This window comes from Sinocyclocheilus anshuiensis, unplaced genomic scaffold (assembly GCF_001515605.1).
Source record: "Sinocyclocheilus anshuiensis isolate Anshui unplaced genomic scaffold, SAMN03320099.WGS_v1.1 scaffold637, whole genome shotgun sequence".
NCBI lineage: Eukaryota > Metazoa > Chordata > Actinopteri > Cypriniformes > Cyprinidae > Sinocyclocheilus > Sinocyclocheilus anshuiensis.
Window position 1 is genome coordinate 2,930,075 of NW_015539816.1, and position 6,148 is coordinate 2,936,222.

Below are 6,148 nucleotides of genomic sequence, written 5' to 3' on the forward strand. Positions count from 1 at the left end.
GTAAAAATCGACACGTTTCAGAAAGGTGGGGCATAGAGGAGAAACAATAATGTACAGTATGTGGAAAATAATGTGTTTTTGAACCTTAAACCGCATAAACACATTTCATTACACCAAATAATGTTCTTTTTAGCAACATCATATGACCCCTTTAAATGTTAGACTATACTCGCACTATCTATCTATCCATCCGTCCGTCTGTCTATCTATCTATCTTTGTTTTTTTGTTTAATTTAAATTTGTTTAAATAAAACATTTGTTTAATTTAATTTTATTTTATTTTACTTATTGTTCAAAAAAAGTCTCATGGAATTTTTCATAGATTTTTAAAATATAAAATTCCACTGTTTTAAGGAGTTGATTGCGCACAGTCACATTCATATAAATGTATATATAAATGTGACTCTGACAAAGAAACAGAGCATTTCTGAGGGGTTTGGGAAAATCTGACTTATTCCTATTGCAGAATATTATCACATCCCAGCTCCTATCAAATGAGTAACAGCTACACTCAGATTACCTCTCCAAAACACAGATGTGCAAGAATGAGGGCTTAAAGTCTATATGTGTGATGAATATGAAAAGACAGTGATTAGTACAAAAGTCAAAAGAAAAATGAGAGTCTGAATGACTTTTATGGTGGGAGACAGGCAGCAGCTGGTCGGTTGCTAAAACAACCAGGATTAGTCCTGCGCCATTGGCCCTCAGCTGGACCGCAGACTCTTTCTCCAGGAGGTCTGAACTCCATCCCACCTGGATTACAACACATCTGGCTCAAATAATCATTTATATCATAGAGTTTTTGTCAAAATATACACATTTCATGTGATAGACATAGTGCACACTATACCTAAAGCCAACTTGTTAACAATATTGATCTACAGAAACAGAGAGCCGATAACACAATGCCTGGCATGAGAGGAGAAAAAAAGTGATTGCTGGTTTAACATATCAATCATTTATGACACTGTAATAGGAAAACGCAAATGTAAACAAACAAGGAGAGGGAAGGACACAAGAGTATGACATCATCAGTAGTAATGCAGAAGGGTGCAGTATCAGAACACCACCACAGGGGGAGCAGTGCGTTTGAATTGAGAGGGACGACAATACAAGATACACTCTTAAAAATAAAGCTTCCAAATTAGTGTTTTCACAGTGATGCCATAGAAGAACCATTTTGGGTTCCCCAAAGAACCTTTCAGTAGACAGTTCTTAAAAAGATCCTATTTTTTTTTCTTAGTGCGAAGAACATTTTAGCTGCCAGATCCTTTTTAAGAGTGTATTTTCATCCTAAACATATTATGTTACTTGTTAGAGGCTTTAAAGTGCTGAAAAGAGCAGACTCTAGTAAACTTACTATTGCCTATATACAGTATCTGTCACTGAAACAGCACGACTAGCAGGGCTAAAACATTTATGACAGTTCCAGCCTACTGTGTCAATCCAGACAATCAAGCGGACTAAAAGAAGTCTGCATTAAAATTGACCTGTTCTGCTGCTTTCTTTTTTCTTATTAGAAAGCAAACAAATAAACTGGTTCCAGATCAGCTCACATGCCAGCATGTGAAGCAGGCATGTGAACGACTGACTGAGAGTATTGTCCAGTGGCAGATGAAACAGATTCAGATACACAGTAGTTTTATTCAGAAAAGCAGGCTGGGTCGACCCATTATGCAGATTTTGTAGAACGGGGGTGTTTGCACTCTGAGACCCTCTTTACTGAACTAGGTCACACTTTGTCATGAAAGCAAAGAATTTCATTGAAAAGAAAAGAGAAATTAACAAACAACGCTGTCAGCAATTTGTGCATGTTGGAGAAATAATTGATTTAGCTAATGCTGAGTACCAGCACTGCTCGATAGTCCAGAATAGATTGAATACTCTCTCCTTGGCTTAGCTTAGCCCTCTATCTTGTTCTCTATCACACACTCACATTGTCTGGCAAGACCAAACATCACTTCCAGGACGTTTGGGAAGAATCCGTAATGAGACAGAAGCATTGTGGCAGGGAGGCGTCTCCATGGTGACAGGAAGCCAAGCTGGAAAAAACACACAATAGTCAGCAGCAGTGGGAGGTAAAGGTGAGCGTGATTTCACCAAGTACAACATATTCCTGGATCAACATCCTTGTTGATCCTGGAACAATATTCCAATTAACCAATCAGAATTGAGGGATAACTTTTCAGGAAATATCTGTTTTAGGCTTACGATCAGGGTTAGGTGCTTCTACACCCTTGTAAATCAGCTATCATTCCACACTGATTTTAGAAATAAATTATGGGTAAGGTTAGGTTTAGGGGTAGGGATTGGGTTTAGTCTATATTTTTGGACAGTAATGTTGATCCAGGATCAACAAAAGATGTTGATCCAGGAACATGTCTTACTTGGCAAAATCACGGCGACCGGAGGTAAATGTGAGAATACGTAGAGAAGGGTTTGTTGGTGTGTGAACAAGATGGTGAGCTTCAGAATTTCTTACATTATGAAATTATAATGACTGTAAATGGCTTCGAGATTATCATTGCTTCTGGGTCAATTAGGGCCTATGAAATAAGTTTTATTTTTCCCAAATTCCATTTTATTTTATTTTAATTTTTCTGGACTCCATTTTTTTCCATTTTAATTCTTCTGGACTCCTTTTTAATGGTTAAATTACATTTTATTAATCAAAAAGCATGTCGTAATTAAAATCATAAAACTTATACAATTTCACATAAATTTATTAAAGTTTAACAGAAATGTTTAGGGCCCTATGAAATGAGTCTACAGTGAGTTTGGAAGCCATCTGATTATGTTCTACTGTTTTTCATTTTGTTTGTTTTTGAGACATCTCAATGTATTTTTATAGTACTTTATACATCTTTTATTTCTATCTATTGTTCCTGACCTTTTTTCATATTACAAATATATTTTGTAATATATTGCAAGACTTACCACAACACCTGTTTAAGTGTAATGATCTTTTGATTGATTCATTCAAAGTTTGACAAATTGCGTGACATTCCGCGTTAAACAGTAAGTTCCATTTTTATAACTGGATTCCACGATTCCGCCCGCGTTTTCCACATCCTGGAAATCATAGGGCCCTAGTCAATAACATGAGGCTCACTTTTTTGTTGTTCAGATCTATTAATTCCTAAACCAGTTAAAAAGGCAATTCACGCATAATGACTTTACCTCAGAACACCTCCTCAATGATGAGCATGTTTTCATTTCTGAATTTAACAAAAAATAATGATATGCACTCTGCATTAAAGACTAATTCTCAAATTTCAGAATTAAAATTATTTTAGGTATTTTTGTGGGACATAAAGCAAAATGTCAAGGTGATACAACTGTCCTGACATCATACTGAAGAAAAAAAAAAGCCTCTTTAGATATTATAGTAAAAAAAATAAGCCTCATTAAAAGAACAAAATTCTTGAACATGAACAATGTTAGCGCTCTAACACTTGTGAGAGCGACACATGCTGCTCATTTCTGGAAACTGGACTATGCAGAGGACAATTAAAGCAGAAGGTGAAAGTACATTTCAGATCAGTGCATGTTTTTAGCAACGCCAGCATTGTCCTAGACTGACTGACTCCCTCCTGCCTGTTCCAAATAGTGTTATGTAATCCTCCGAAATGTACCAATTTTGCTATTTTATTAGACTCACATATCAAAACGGCATTAGGAGGGAGGGATGTCAGCGATCCTGACATTTAAATATTTGAAGGTACCCAAAGAGTTGCCGTCTGGAGGAATACACCTCTAAGACTGCCTCAGGACAGTAAATACTCACACTCAGCCCATTCAACATGATGAATGTCAAAAATAAACGGTATGGTTTTGGTATTTAATTATCATATATAATTCCACTGACTCTACTGAACAGAGACCATTTCAGGATCACAAAGGTCATTTCATTACTGAAAGACAATCACAAGTGTTGTCATTTCATCTCAATTTTTTTATTCATACCCATTTTGTCCTTTTTCTGTTCTCTCCCTTAGATAATACCTTCTGTTCTGACCTGGGGATGGAGCACAAAAACTGCAAACACAACAGAGACCATCTGTGATGTCTGTGTCCTATGTATATTATTATGCGTGGTGAAGGTTATATCTAGAGGATAAGATCCTGTTAAAGGAATAGTTATCTCAAAAATGAAAATTCTATCATTGTTTATTCACCCTCATGTCATTTGAAAACCTTTCTTTATTACATTTTTAAAAATAAAGGTTCCAAAAGGTTGTTTTTTTTTTCACAGCGATCCCATTTAAGAACTATTTTGGGTTCCCCAAAGAAGCTTTCAGTGAACAATTCTGAAAAGAACCATTTTTAAAAGAACCTCATTGGCATAAAATCAGCTATTTCGCAGAATGTCCGAGCTGCTCTTTTCCATACGGTAAAAATGAAAGGTGACCACAGCTCAGAAATTCTGCTAAATGTTTCTCTTGTGTTCCATGAAAGAATTGCGTTTGATTACGTAACTCTATGCTGAATCAAAGTGCCACCTGCCAGACGAGGAAGAATTACTGCTGCAGTAAAACACTTCCTAACCTAGTCACCACGATTAGACATTGATTCAGGCTTATCCCATCTGCGTAAGAGCTCGTCTCAACTCCCCAAATAGAATGGCATGCCACCAAACTAACTGCAAAGACTCTAAGTACATCTGACCATCAACCGGATGTTTACAAGCACTGGCCATCCTCCCCATAATTACGCTCTCATTGAGAGTAAGTGTTTCTCATAATCCTAATTACACACAATTACTAACAGACACATCACTGCAGTCTATTACATCATGTGAGAGAGAAGGACACAATGATGACTGCAAGTCCTGACTCAGGAATAAACCACGACACAACAATTCTCCCCTAGCAGTTTGCAGTAATGGGCTAAACTAATGTCAGACTCAGGCTCCAAAATTAGCACTTGCCAAGCACCCAATGGGAGTAACAATTGTTTTTAGTGAAAAATGAAGTTACTTGCCATTCAGGAAATGCAAAATTATTTTTTTATATATATATTATATATAATATTTTTCCAATTTATTTTTCAATCAAATAAATGCAGTCTTGTTGAAGTCATTTTTAAAACATCAAAAAATTCTCACCGATCTTTTGAACAATAGTTTTCAGTCCTAAAACCACAGTGGCCCTAATATAAGCATTCTTCCATTTAATTGTGTTAATTAGCCCAGGCAGACAAACCAGACAGAGTAACCAGTCACTCATCAGTCATCCTGGGTCTAATCAATACCAGTCCGGGCAGTGATGACAGTGTACCAGTCTTACATTTTTACGGCCCATTTAGCAGGGGCCAAATGAGGGTGTTTGCTATACAGTGTGTCTGTAGCTGCGGGACCAAATGCAGGTTAGGAAGCCGTTAAAGCTAGGAGTGTTAAGCATCTAGAATAAAGGTTCGGGCAAAAAACAAAAAGCTACCTTTTATTTACAATTTTTTTCCATCACATAGTGTTCACACACTCGCAGGCTCAGAATCTGTTCTTCAACTCACATCTATCAGTTTATTCATGTGTGTGGAGAGGTATCAAAAAGCTGTTGGAAAAAGTGAGAGAAATCCTTTGTGTCTGGAGTGAGAGCCACGGGGGGGAGTGAAGCAGACTGTCTGGACATCACAATCAGGAACAGACTGGTCTGTACAGTTCTGTATGCTTTTATTAAGCATGTACTGGTTTTGCAGCATTAATACTCCAATCATTTACAATAGTTTAAAAATAGTAAGACATTTATTCCACTTCAGGACACTTTGAAAATATTCATAAGACTGACTTATAAGAACAGAGAGACTTGATTGAGTAAGAATTTTTTTAAAGGGGTCATCGGATGCCCGTTTTCCACAAGTTGATATGATTCTTTAGGGTCTTAATGAAAAGTCTATAACATACTTTGGCTAAAATTTCTCAATGGTAGTGTAAAAAACATCCTTTTTACCTTGTTAAAATCAGCTCTATTTTCAGCAACCCGTTTTAGTCCATGTTCCTTTAAATGCTAATGAGCTCTGCTGACCCCGCCCCTCTCTTCTGTGGGGTGACGAGCAGACTGTAAACTTCAGCCGCGAAACTGGCTAACTAGCACGTTATTAGGAAAGGCGATTTGCAAAGATTCATAAAAAACCCTTATACTCACTTCTT

At 36.9% G+C, this 6,148-nt stretch overlaps 1 long non-coding RNA gene across 1 annotated transcript in view; it reads right to left on the minus strand.

The window, feature by feature from the left end:
- Window positions 1-375: 375 nt before the first annotated feature.
- The window catches only part of LOC107683972 (uncharacterized), a 9,612-nt gene continuing 3,839 nt past the window's right edge, over window positions 376-6,148 (minus strand). The window contains exons 2-3 of the long non-coding RNA XR_001633799.1: window positions 1,937-2,042; window positions 376-753 (exon numbers count right to left, since the gene is read on the minus strand). This is a non-coding gene — a long non-coding RNA (uncharacterized LOC107683972). The remainder of the gene's footprint in view (window positions 754-1,936; window positions 2,043-6,148) is intronic.